At 46.1% G+C, this 14,199-nt stretch overlaps 1 protein-coding gene across 11 annotated transcripts in view; it reads right to left on the bottom strand.

Moving 5' to 3' along the window:
- Positions 1-14,199, bottom strand: part of FAM168A (family with sequence similarity 168 member A) — a 120,405-nt gene that overhangs the window by 98,562 nt on the left and 7,644 nt on the right. Inside the window, exon 1 of one of the 11 annotated variants that reach the window (XM_074530807.1) lies at positions 2,033-2,091. The exons of the other annotated variants lie outside the window; for them this stretch is intronic. The gene's annotated coding sequence lies outside the window, so the exon portion shown is untranslated. Of the gene's footprint in view, positions 1-2,032; positions 2,092-14,199 lie in introns of those variants that run through there. 11 annotated transcript variants of the gene reach the window in all.

The following is a 14,199-nucleotide window of genomic DNA, read 5'->3' as shown; positions in this document are numbered from 1 at the left end:
ATGCATGGAGTTAAACACAAGCTCTAGAGGTGCTGTACTGACAGCTTCTCTCCAGCTCTTCATGGTCCTTTACCACTGCAAGAGGCTTTGTTTTTATTGCTTTGGGTGGTTTAAGTCATCTTATATACACACTTCCTTGGCAGTTCTCTTGGGGGGAGGGAAACAAATTTTTAAGAGGATTTAAAATTATTTTAATCTGAAGAGCATTTATAAACATTTCCCAGTATACAGCAAGAACAATCTGTTGTTGGTGGTACATTAATCCTGGCGAGCACTTGAAGGGCAGAAACACAATGGGGTGAAATTGTTACAGATGGCCTCAGGGCTATTCCAATACTTGAACAACTGGAATAATGGGGTGGAATTAAAAACATGGGCCCAAGCTTAGGAAACGCCTCACGATAAGATCACGGTGCCCAAAAAGAGGAACACAAAACTGTTGAAGAGGAGACACTTGTGGAAATTCAAAATGAGCCTTGTAGAAGCACAAGAAGTGCTTCTAGCCCAGATGGAAAAACCATCCATCCTTTTCCACTCAAAAGAAATAATAGCCAGCAGGAAAAATTATCTTTCTTCCATTTGGACAAGTAAAATTTCACAAGGTTACTGTATAGAACAACCAAGAACTGGCAAAATGGAAGAGAGGAGAGATAATCTAATAGGCCTTTTCTATCTAATTTTTATGATTCTTAAGAAAAATGACCTGAATAAGTGAAGTTATTTGCCCTTGTCCTCTTTGTTCATATTGGATTTAGTCATGAGGGAAATCCTGCCAAGGATAGTATGTTTTACTCAATTTACTACCCTTTGTGATTGCTCTATAAAATATTGGATACATGATGGGAAAGGTTATGGAGGTTTGGGGCGGGGGTTTTTGCAATGGAAAAAGAAGGAACACATTGAGCACTTGCTGGCAGTAAAAATGAAGACAACAAGAACTGGTGGAATTTTCTGAGGAGAATGTTTATCTCTGAGTCCACGTTCAAAGGATTGTATTTAACCCGAATAGGTTATAACTTTTAAAAAACAGCAATTGAGTATTAAACAAACAGCCTCTTGCAACATTTCAGTTCCAAGTAGGTCACAAATAACACCGGAGTCAGAAGCTCCATCTCCCTGCTGCACACACTCTGTAATTGCCAGGAGCTGAGGTTTCCTTTGAATTCCCAGTATTTATAATCCTGCTACTCGGACTCTCGCCGTTAATCACACGGGTGCCCCGCTCCTGCTATTACAGCAGAAGGCAAGAAACCAGAACCTGCTCCTCCAGGCTTTGCATTTGTGGAGCTGACACTGAGCTGTGGGAGCCACCCCCAGCCCCAGCATCTGTGCTGACAGAACCTGGGTCACGCTCAGTGCAGCCTGTGAGCCATAAATAACACGGAGAGCTCTGGCAAATCCCAGGTGCAGCCGCTCACCAGCAGCACCAGCCCCTGCCCGGGGACTCCAGCACTCTGAGGCTGTTTTCCTAAAGCTGTACAGGCCAGCCATAATGGTGCAGGATCTGTTCAGTCCTGGGAATGCGCTGTGTTGTAAGATTCCAGGCAGAAGCTGGGGCATTCCTCCCTTACCATTCAATCCTACCCCAAAACCGAGAGCCTGGGAATTGCAGCCGCGCTGGATTGCAATAAGTGGTGTCAAAAATTCCAAGCAAATGAGTACCACATGTCTGGGAAGCAGGCCCTTTTCCTGGGCTGACCTTGGAGCTGAAGGGCTGCCCCTTTCCTGACAGAAGGATTGCAGGAAGAAAAACATCCCAAGTGCTGCCGTGTAACCACGTGGGTGAGATCCTGTGCCACAGAGAGCACGAGTCCAGGGTTTGGGATGAGATCAATGAGAGCAGATCCCATTGCTCAGGAGCTTCCCCAAAAGCTGAATGGACAGAGTGGGCCTTGTTCCCTCACAGACTTTGGGTTTTTATGGAGGATTCCATAAATCACTGCTGCTGTAGCATCCATCCCCCATGGATTTATGAAGGCTGCTCTTGGAATGGGCGCTGGGAGACAGAGGCAGAGCAGAAGCCCTGACTCACCTCGTGGAGGGTGGGTTTTGTGCTGCCTTTGGAAAGATGGACATGCTCCTCTCCAGCTGTGTCAGACATGAGCATCACAAGGCCTGCAAATTATACATGTTACTCCTTAACCTCGTTCACAGCAAGGTCCTCCTGACCCTCTACTTGGGATTAAATTACACACATTTACAAAAACTAATTGTCTACAACGCATTCCAATTACAAGTCTAATTATACTTATCTAACTGCTGCCTGACCGACTTGGTCTGGAATCAAACCATGCTTTTTTGCTTTATTCCATATTAAATTGGGCTGAAAGGCTTTCTGGAGCTCTGGAAGTTCAGAAATAGATAAAATAGAAGCATCTGAAGACTGAGCAGATAAAAGGCCAGGCCAACACAGAAGAGCTTTCCAAGTGCACATCAGAAGGATCCATCAGGATTTAATAAATCTTGGACTCAATATCTTTACTTTTGTTTCCAAAAGACCAAAAGAAAAAAAATGCTCAGTCCCAAGCTGCAGGAGGATCTTTCATCCAAACAGAGGATTATGTCAGTCCCTCCTGATCTTGGAACATATAAATCCATTTTGCACTACTTTCCTTTTTGGAGGCTCTGAACAAGTTATCAAAACCTTGCAGTTACAATAATAATTACAATCAAACAAACATGTCTCAGTGGATTTAAAGCAATATGGAGCACTGTGCTCAAAGGACAGCAATCAATGGCTCCACATCCAGCTGGCAGCCAGAAACAAGGAAAACAGGGCTGGTACTTGGGCTTGTCTTGTCCAAAACCACCATGGATTACTTGAGTGACAGCACAGGCTGATGTTAAGAGGGATCACAGGATGGTTTGGGTTGGAAGGGACCCTAAAGACTGTTAGAACTCCAGCCTGGCCTTGGGCACTGCCAGGGATCCAGGGGCAGCCCCAGCTTCTCTGGACACCCTGTGCCAGGGCCTGCCCACCCTCCCAGCCAGGAATTCCTTCCCAAAATCCCACCTAACCCTGCTCCTTGGCAGTGGGAGCCATTCCCTGTGTCCTGTCCCTCCGTCCCTTGTCCCAAGTCCCTCTCCAGCTCTCCTGGAGCCCTTTGGGCAGTGGAAGGCTCTGGCTGGCCAGCCAAGGGAAGTCATTAGAGCCCCAAACTGCACACAGCACAGGACTTGGAAAAATCAGGCGAGGGAGCTGAACTTTGGTCTGGCAAGCAGGAGACCAGAGGCAATCCAAGCGCAGCCTGCAGCCCCCTAAGCAGCAGCTACAGAGGTGCCAGTCAGAGACTGTGAGCTCTGCAGGAGCTTCTCAGGCAGCCCTGAGCATCCTGCCCGGGCATCAGCTTAATTCCAGGGAGGCAGGGATGGCACTCCCTCCTCGTGTGGTGCATGGACCGTGCCCAAGCGAGCATCAGCCATGCCCATGAGAGCAGCCTCAGCAATTAACACCCTCTTCTCACCCCTCAGCTCCCTGTGACAGAGTTCATCCTGTGAGGAATCACAGCCTGCGTTTCGTTTTCTGCTCGGAATTTGCACCATCTCATTTACTCACCATTAGCATAGATGATCTAATATTCCTCTCTGATCTTAATTCCCAGCAAACCCATCAAATTCAATCTCCCTTTTTTGTACACACACTACAAAAGCTCGAGTCATTACAATTCCTAGCCGGTTCCACGCTGGTGTAAACGAGAGAATGAGACCCTTAAATTTCCAAAGAGCTTGAAGGCAGCGTTGCATTAATGAACCTCCTGGAACAACCATGTGTCTGTGCAGAAGAATGCCAGCTCCTTGTACGGCAGCCTTTGAAGGTCTCTCCAAGGAGGAAACGAGCCATCAGCCAGGACAAATTCCCCAGCTGGCTTTTGATGGATCACAAGACAAACAGATCCCCACAAAGAGAGGCTGAGATGGTTTTACAGGGCCTGGTACCCCTGACCTCAGCGCTGCTCTGTCCTGCCCCACTCACACAGCCTGAGCAAAACCCCTTCAGGTGGGCACACACAGACTGGGGGATGCAGAGTGGTTGTGACAAAACCCAAGCACCAAGAGAGCACTTCAGTATCGGGGTAGAAAAGGGGAGGGAAAAGCAACATTGTTCATGCGAGTGATTTGATGTTTATCTTCCAGCAAACAAGCTGAGACACACCTTAAACTTAAGATTCACATCTTCTACTTTCTGAAACAGTCTGAAAGAGGGACTAGGGATGGAGGGACAGGACACAGGGAAGGGCTTCCTAGTGCCAGAAGGCAGGCGTGGATGGGATATTGAACAGGAATTGTCCCCTGTGAGGATGGAAAAGCCCTGGCACAGCTGGGGCTGCCCCTGCATCCCTGGAATGCCCAAGGCCAGGCTGGATGGGCTTGGAGCACCCTGGGACAGTGGGAGGTGTCCCTGCCATGGCAGGGGTGGCACTGGATAAACTTTAAAGCCCCTTCCAACCCAAACCATTCTGGATTCTGTGAGAACACCATCAGATCCATCCTGCTGCTGACATCCCAGCCTGCTCTGGGAGAAATCTGTTCCTTTCCACAGGAATTCATCAAGTGGGAAGCTGTTCTTTGAACACAAACACTTGTGCACCCCACTCTGGATTAATCTGAATTCCAGTTTCCAAGGGGAGCTTGACTTTAGTTCCTAGCACACATCACCACTGAAATGTATCATTCTTTGTTTGTTACACAATAAAAAATTAAACAGACTCTCAAATTACTAATTAGATGCCATTACTTAAATAAGTGTGCACAGAAGCAGTGGCCAAAATAAAGGAGGTCTAATTTTAATGAAAGGACAGCAATGTACAACTGATATTTGACCAAGCAGGGAGCAGAAATTTCTTTCAGGAGAACAAAAGCATTACTTAAAAAAACCCCAAAACTTTATAATCAAATGTTTTAAATCAGCAAGCTGGGAATTCTTGACTTAAATACAAATAAAATCAGCAATAGATTTAAAATATAGATTTAAAACCAGAAGTAGCTACATGAAATTACCATTTCTTCTGGCAGACAAAGCTCCAGGATCCCCTTTGGCAAGAAAATAGGAAATTTTTAGAGAAATTGAGTATTTAAAATAAATCATACCTATTGCAGCCCTTCCTCATACAAAATACAATAATAATCCAAAATATTGTTTAAGGAAAGCAATAAAAGGAAGGCAAAAACTACCTTAAATAGGATGGTAAATGGTAAAATGCAGCTCTCCCACCCTTCCCCACTGGGAATGCAGTCACACAGAGGCTGTGGCTAAACACAGGAATACAACAGGAAAAATTAAACTGGGTGTAACAACAACAAACAGAATGGAAATGGAATCCATTCAGATCCTCCCTCCCACTATCAAATTCCTTGCATGATGACTGTTGAAGGGGCATAAATTGAAAATGCAAACATGCAGAAGATAAAAGGTGTTGGTTCACTGCCACTCTGCCTTTGCAGGGCTGTGTGAGGCACTCGAGGAGTTCAGAGCATGATAAAAACCAGCTTTTTCTCCAGCTCTCACCATTACTTTGAGTGGCACCAATGCCAAACCCCCGAGCTACAAGGGATTCTGTGCCATATCATCAACTCCTGGAAAATTTCGATCCAAGAATCCTGAAAACAGCTTTGCAAGGGAAATATCAATAATTCCTTTCCAGGGATAGGGAAAACAAAAATCCAGACAAAGCACAAATCTTGCTCCAAGTCACACAAGAACTCAGCTCCTGTGTCATGCACAGTCCCTGGCCTTGATGGCAAAGCATCTCTTGCCATCTCTTCCCCTTAAACCTAAAAAAATACCTTGGCAGGCTGCAAAAGAGTTCATTTCCAAGAGAGAAAAACATAACTTTGCCTTTGACAACTGTTTTTCAGACTGAAATATCCCCCTGAACAAGAGAATTTCCCATCCTGGAAAGGTGTGAAAGCTCTCCAGCTTCCCCTTGCCAAGTTTTAATCAGTGTAATCCAGGACTAACTTCCCAAGCCCAGAAAATGGGAAGGTTTTGGGTTTTCCCAGTCCCACAGTGAGTGCTGCTGAGGGATGAATAAAACAGGTCAATTCCACTGTGGATCTACAGCATTCCAGCAGCTCCATTCATAATTCATGGTTTGGACACATCTACCTGCTGCTTGGGAAAGATGAGCACACACAAACATGACATGGGCAAGAGCTTTCTCCTTCTTTCACTCTCCCCCCCCAGAAAAAAAAATAAAATAAAATAAAAAAGGAATAGGCTGAAGAAGCAGAGTAGGGATTAATCCCAGAAGAATAAATTTATTGCTTGCACATAAGCCCCTGGCTGTCCAGAAGCACATGTGTACACTCACAGAAAGCAAGTCTTACATATTATTTTCTGAAGTTCAATATGGTCGTTTACCTTTGTAATTATCAGTTTGAAACTGCAGGGAAACAGACATCCCTGAGAAATGGACAGACATCCCTGGGAAATGTAAACAGCCAAGATGTTTGGGTGGTTCCAAAGTGAATATTGTCAAACAAGGAAAACTTCCTAAATCTGCTAAGTGGGGGAAATTGAAATGGGGAAGTGTTTAATTTATACAGTCCCAGGATGGCTTGGGTGGGAAGGGACCTTAAAGATCACCCAGCTCCATCCCCTGCCATGGCAGGGACACCTTCCACCAGGTCAGGCTGTCCCAATCCCTGCCCAGCCTGGCCTTGGGCACTGCCAGGGATCCAGGGGCAGCCACAGCTGCTCTGGGCAGTGCCAGGGCCTGCCCACCCTCACAGGGAACAATTCCTTATTCCCAATATGCCATCCATCCCTGCCCTCTGGCAGTGGGAGCCATTCCCCCTTGTCCCCAGTCCCTCTGCAGCTCTCCTGGAGCCCCTTCAGCCCTGCCAGGGCTCTGAGCTCTCCCTGGAGCCTTCTCCTCTCCAGGTGAGCACCCCCAGCCCTCAGAGCATCCCCCTGCCCTCCTCTGGGCTCTCTCCTGTTCCTGCTGTGTCCCCAGGGCTGCAGGTGGGCTCTCCCCTGGCCTCAGGGACACAATCCCCCTCAGCCCAAGGGCATGGAGGTTTCCAGGTGCCAGTACCCACGGGCAGGCCTTGCCCAGCTTTTCCTCCCTCAGCACCCCAAACGCTGCTCCCCAGCCCAGCCTGGCTGTGTGGCGCACGCTGAGTTAATTCCATGGGGGCTCCCTCTCCCCTGAGAGCACCATGGCTGTTAGCACACGGTGACAAGCTGGGGTCACGTCGTGGAACACTCCAGCGTGTGGAGTGCCATGCTTTTAGCTTGGCTGCAATTAAGACCGTTTCATTGTCTCATCAGGTTCCCTGTGATACCCAATTAAGTAATAACACAAGGAAAGTGCTCTTAATTAATGAGGAAAATGCTCTACAAGCTAGACACAGGTGTGTGTATCTCAAGCAGGGCCTGAAACAGTTGAACAGATCATTTAATCTTTATTAAAAAAATCCCCACTCAAATTTGTATCTAATTACCTCAATGGCAGGAATCTTCCTGATTTCTTCCAAGGGGGTTAAATTTCTTTGCAATATTCAACAACCAAGTGGTTTATAAAAGACTCAAATTAAAACTGACACTTGAAATGCAGGAGTGATCACAATTTACACATGGTTATTCTGGGCATGGAGCAAATGGGTTTAAACCACCTTTCTCCTTGCAGTGTTTTTACAAAATCAATCTCCTCTATTGATATTGAATTCATGTTTATTCCTATACCAGCTCTGCTATTTGGGTTGAGCTAAATGAAAGCCCATCCCCACTGTTAGATTAGTCAGGGTAACATCTTCTAAAGAAAGATACTGAAAAAAGGCAGAATATTATTCTAAGTCTCAAGTCTTTAAGTCCGAAATTTTGACTTCAGGAGCAGCAATTGCAAGGAGCATTATTTGCAGGGAGTGAGGCACATGAAAATCTGCCCAGATCCTCAGGCACAGTCACCTTCCCTGGGAGAGCAGCCTTCCTCCCCCTCAGCTCTTTCCTCCCTGGAGAGCACAAGGAGCCAGCTTTCTAGAAACCCAAATCTTATTCACAGCACAATGAAAGTCTTTGATTTTTAAAAAATACTGTAAAAAAAAAATTTCAAAGTACCTATCCAGGCTACAGCAGCCTGTCCAAAATCTTCTACAGCAGATCCCTATGGGGAAAGGTTGATAAAGAGGACAGAGCTGTCAACCTGTACTTTCATAACCTCCCACCCTAGTTTTTCATCACAAGCTTCTTCCCTAAGCTCTGCATTTCTTCCTTCAGCTGCTCATTTTCAGCTCTTGAAAGTTTTGGTACAAAGGAGGCACAGAGACAATTTTTTCCCTTTGATCAATCACGTCCCACTGTTCAGAAAACAGGCTCCAAACCATTAATCTTGCTTATGTTACCCAAACGCTTGCTAGGATCTCATCTCTCCTATCATTTATTTAGCACTGAGCCCCCTGACAATACATCTGAGGTATTCTTAGATCACTTCAAACATCAGTCAGGCCAGGATGGCGAGGCAGAACTGGCAGGGACGAGTGTGAGATGCAGACAAAGGCTGAGCAGTGCACGTGGCACTTGTGGACATGCCAGGGACAGTGCCCAGGGAGCACAGGGATCACTGGACACATCCAGGCACCACAGACATCACCTGGAGCCACAGCATTCCAACACAGGCTTTGTCTTGCTGCTCAGAGCATTCTTGCTGTATTGTTTTACCTGTGCTGACACCCATTAAAACTCCATTATATTCAGTTCCCTAAATTAGGGTGCAGTAGCCAGAGGTGAACACTTGGGATGGGATTGATTTGGGGAGAATCAATTAATAATATATAATAAATAATAATTGCAGAGTAATTACAGGGGTGGTGCAGTGCATCAATCCCTCCCTTAACTGCTCCTGTGTGGAGACCCACCAGGCAATGATCACATTGCCAGCCAGCCCAGGCTCCCACAGGCATTCTACAGCTTTGAGACATTCTCCCATATAATGAGGAAGCTGAGGAGCCAAGGAGGCTCAGGGGGGACCTGCTGGCTCTGCACAATCCCTGACAGCAGAGTGGAGCCAGGTGGGGTCAGGCTGTGCTCCCAGGGAACAGGGACAGTATGAAAGGAAACAGCCCCAGGTTGAGCCAGGGGAGGTTTAGATTGGATATTGTGAATATTCCATCCTGGAAAAGGGTCCAGCCCTGGCACAGCTGCCCAGGACAGTGAGGCCTCATCCCTGGAGGGATTTAAAGCTGTGTGGATGTGGCACTTGGGGACATGGGGCAGTGGTGGCCTTGGCAGTGCTGAGGAATGGTTGGATTTGATGGGCTTGGAGGGCTTTTCCAACCTTAACAAATCTGTGATTCTATATAGGGAAATACATTTATCATATAAACAGAAAGCTTTATAACCTTCACTCCCAGCAAACCAATTGCATTCTCATGTTCCCCATGTGCTCCACAACATTTCTGGGCTTGTCTCCTGCTCCAGTTAATTTGAACTGTATCCCAAACCCACCCTTCCCCCTGTGCCATCCTCCACAGAAACGCTGGACTAGAAGGAGGTGTGATTTTAATGTTTAATTGATTTTAATGTGAAGTTTGGCCCATGAAATAAAACCGGATGTGCCAATCAGCAAACTCCATCACCCCTGTGCCACAGCCAGGGGGTAACAGTGCCTGGTGCCCTCCTGCAATCCTTTCTGCCTGGGAAGGAAACCCTGGCCACACTTTCATCATTTAAATGTCACCAACCACCAACCTAATCATGACAAGAACATGCCCTGTACTGGTCTGTACAGTTTTAAACAAAAAATGATCAATTTTAGAGATGGGAAGTGCTCTTTTCCTTGGATCATTCACCCCAAAATACACTTCACCTTTAAAGGGTTCTCCCTTTAAAACTTCCTAGGATGCATGGCAGGGCACTCAGTGCCTGAAATTTTCTCTGGGATGCTCCTGCAGTCAGACTCTGCCTCTGGCAAGCCAGGCAGACCCAGCTCTGGGCTTCTCTCTGTGTGTTTTTCTAGTCCTCAGACTATTTTTGCGTTTCCTCCGTTCCCCTACAACTTATCCAGGAGCTATTTCAGGATGCTGAAATGGAAATCATGCTCAGGAAAGTCACAAGCACCAAATACAGAAATGAATTCTGTTCTCTTCTAAATATTTTCTTGTTCATACACCTAAAAACTAAAAAAAAAATTAAAATGTTAAATTTAAAATTGCGGTTTTTGTTGCAGCATCGCTGCTGGTGTTTACACCCACCTGCTCTGCAATCCCTTTGAACACCACTGCCCATAAAACAACTTTCTCAGAGCCCCTTTAGGCACTGGAAGGTGCTCTTAGATCTCCCTGGAGCCTTCTCCTCTCCAGCCTCCCAAAATCCTGCTGCATCCACTGCTGGATCATTGGAACCCTTCTAAAACCCATCCACTTGACCACAAGAACCCATTTTTAATGTGATGAATACAATATTTATTTGCTAACATCCTGCCAGTTCTCTCCATCAGAATATCACTTGGTTCTAAAATCCTCCCAGGTCAGAATTTAAACAAAAGCTTCCCTGGATCCATCCCAGAGGTTCCAGCAGGACCAGGGTGAGTTCTCAGTGCTGCTGCTCTCCTTTGAGCCACTTAATTGAAAACAGTAATTTAAGCACAGGCAACTCCATTTGATTTAATTTCCTAGTGATGACAAAAACTAGCAACCTATTTAGGCATTATTAACTTCAAATCAAGTTGAAATTAACTTGGCTCTAAGTAGGAGGCAGATCTGAGGTAGCAGGACTGAGTTCAAGCCTTTAAGCTTTCCTTTATTCATTGGGGTCTGGCTGTCTCTGGGTGTTCTTTCATTTTTAAGAGATGTTTATTGTAGACAGAATCCTGAGTGGGTAATTTGAAGTCAGTAACCTTTGGAAAATGGATTTCCACAACTTTCCTGATTTATGGATTGAAAGAGACACAAGTTTTGAGAAAGTAAACAAGCCAAAGTGAAAATCCACATGAGAACACAAAGGTGCCTTTAACCTCCAGTGATGGCTTCTCACTCATTCTGTATTCAGACTGTATTCAGAAATAAAGCTCAGGTAATCTGGGATGATGGACATGAAACAAAATCTTTTAATTTTCCTCTTTGTTTTAGCATGCGAGAACGAAATTGTGAGAGTTTGCTAATAATGTGCTTTATGGACACAGTGCCAAGCAGGAATAAATTATCCCTGTGTAGAAGAATCCCTCTAAGATGAAACCCTGAAGGAAAAGCAATTTTAATGGATCAGCTCGAGTTTTCAAGGCATTTTGGGAAACAAAACTGGCTTTAAAAATAATGTACCTACACACATTTTTCTTCTGAAATTAGAGTGACACAGTTATCTTGAAAAAAACTATTTTTAAAGGCTTCCAGCTCTCTTCATTCCCTGAGTTATCTGATAACACCCTGCCTTCACTTCCCAGTGTTAATTGGGTTTGTTCCTGCACTCCTGTGTGCTGCCTACAAACACAAAAATGAACCAAATCAGGCAGAAAGCATCAGGGTTAATTACAATCAGCACCAAAATCTCGAGTGCTATTTGTGGCAGCAGTGGATTTTTATCTGCTCTGCGAGTAGGAGCCACTCAGTAAAACAAACACAGAAGGGAGCTCAGGAACTGTGTCCCTATGGATTCAGGTGCTTTTTGGGAAGGCTTTAAAAGCAGTCTCTGAATCCTCTGTGCAGAGACTCTGTTTGCCCAATTTTGGGGTTTTTTTACTTGAAATGAATGTGAAATGCCTGGGGGTTTTATAACCCCTCATGCTGCTGATCCTTCCCACTGTTCGGGCTCTGGCAGGAAACACAACTCCCAGCAAAGCGCTCCAATTAAAGCAGATTTCCGCTCCCAGCACCAGGAATAGACTCTGGATACTCCCCAGTAACTCTAAAATGGATACTCCCATTCAATTATTTCAATGTAAAAAGGTTTGCAGACAGCACTGATACCCAGCGAAGCATCTTCATGGGAACACAGCTCAAGTAAATTTAATATCTGGGGTTTTTCCTTCTCTCTCTTTACCTAATGGCAATATCCCTAAAAGTACAGCAGCTGCTGGTGTCTACCTTGAGGCAGGAAAAGGAACACTGCCCTGTTTTCTCCTCCCTCCATGTTCCTGGAATCTGGTATCTCCAGAGGGCAGGAGGAAACCAAAAGGCAAAAACTAAGAGATCCTTTTACCCAGTGCTCTTCCCACTATATTTGGGTAAATATAAACACCCACAGAAAGCAAGAAATATGAAAAAAAAATCATAAGAAGATAAAAATCATTGGAAGGTCAGGTAAAACCTAACCTAAACTGAAGGCACAACTTCCTGCAGGAAGAAAACTCCATGACCCATAAGCCCCGTGGCTTATCCTGACAGCCAGAAAATCCTGATAACACCGAGAGAAACATATTCCAGAATGAGCTCCCTCCCTGCCCCAGGAGAGAACTCTGCTGAGGTCCTTTCAGATTTAAAAACAAGATTGTCAAGGAAGCAAAGCCCAGCTAATCCTGGCTGCCAGCACAGTCCTGGCGAGAGAGGTCTCACACGCAGAGAAGATCCAAATCGAGATTATTTGCACAGATCAAAGGCCTCAAGTGCAAACCTGAGCAAGGGTGACACCAGAGCTGTCCCCACAGCCCTGATGTCACACAGGCACATTTCCATGTGGCAGGGATCAATTGGCTCTGAAACCTGTCTAGGACTTTAAATAAAGGAGCCCAAGCACAACCTTCCCATTCCTGCATGTGGCAGAGAAATGGGGGGAATTTGTAGCAGCACCCTCCAATATTTAATTTATCTCTCTCTGCAAGTACAGACATTGCCAACCCTTTTTGCCCCATTCCAAATGGGAAACTGAGGCACTGTCTATGCACTTTGGGAGCTGGAGGGAAATCTGGAACATGGAAAGAATCAGGTGCCAGTCTTCCACCATTGGACCACAAGAGCATTGTTCATCCCCAGCAAATTATGAGCCACAATACAAAAAGTTGGAAATTTGCGTTTTCTGGCAGGGAGATCTCCCCTGAATTAAGAAGTTGAGCCTGAGGCTGAAATTTCATCCCAAAAATCTTCACTGAAGACAATTCTGTTATGTGGAATTTGGTTAAAGCCTGAAACTCTGGCCACAAACAGAGGGAAAAAAGACAAACATGAGGGTTTGTGTCGGGAGAAGGGGAAAATCCACAAGCTGCAGGGAACAGGATGGAACACTCAAGTCAAGTGCCAGGAATGTCAGTGAAGAGCATCAGGGAAACAGGAGAAAGTCAAGGACATCCATGGTGAAAGTCCCACTAAACCCCACGTGTGGATTCAGTGCTGGCAGGGAAAAAGGAGCTTGCATTAGGGAGAAAAATGGTTTCCTGCTGCTTTCTCCAGGCTGTGCTCAGAAATCCAGCCTCTGCAAGCCTGCTTTGTGGATCAGCACCGTGGCCTCCAAGAAATCCTGCCTGCCATGGGTTTCCTCTGCAACACTGGCTGATCACTGTGGCCACGAGAGCAGCGGAGAGCTCAGGGATCCTGGAAAGGAGCTCCAGGGAAAGCCCAAGCCGAGGTTTGGCAATCCTCACTCGCTGCCACGCCAGGCTCTTCCCTGCCACTGTGCAGGGTGCCAGGAGAGGAGCTGCCTCCCAAAGCAGCAGGAACCTGCTTCCAAGCAGGACAGAGGCTGGTGCTGAGCCTGGAGCTCGGGGCAGGCAGGAGCTGCCAGCTGCAAATTCCTCTTGCAGGCCAGTGCCTCCAAATGCAACGCTGCCTGCTCCACGCTGCATCCCCAGGCTCCTTGCACCTGGATCCCCCAGCTAAAAGGTGCAAGGGAAAGCCCCAAAAAATCCTGGAATTGAACAGGGCTGCAAGAGGGATGAGAGAATGTTTGGGTTGGAGTGATGGAGCAATATTGGAGGGAAGGGAGAGAGCACAAATTGCAGAGCCAGCACCTTCCCAGCTAATAAGACACCTTCCCAGATGAAAGTGCTGATGCATCCAGGAAAGGCACGAGCTGAACACAGGAGAAGGACACTTAGAGGGGGAAATGAGGCACAAAGTCAGACAAAAAAAAAAAAAAAATTCTGTTGCTATATATGGATGTAGGGAGTCTGGATAACAAGCAGGAACAAATGAAATCCTGGCCAGCAGGAAAGAAAAAAATGAGCATGTGACTGGACTTGAAAATTATTAGTGCCTGTTCAGATGTGAAAGGAAGAGATGGCTGCAATGCACCCCTAGAAAAAGGTGGGAAGGCTCACCTCTCTGACAGACATC

Source organism: Zonotrichia albicollis, chromosome 2 (genome assembly GCF_047830755.1).
Source record: "Zonotrichia albicollis isolate bZonAlb1 chromosome 2, bZonAlb1.hap1, whole genome shotgun sequence".
Classification (NCBI taxonomy): Eukaryota; Metazoa; Chordata; class Aves; order Passeriformes; family Passerellidae; genus Zonotrichia; species Zonotrichia albicollis.
Note: the sequence above shows the minus strand (reverse complement) of the source record. Positions and strands in the feature narration are given on the sequence as shown.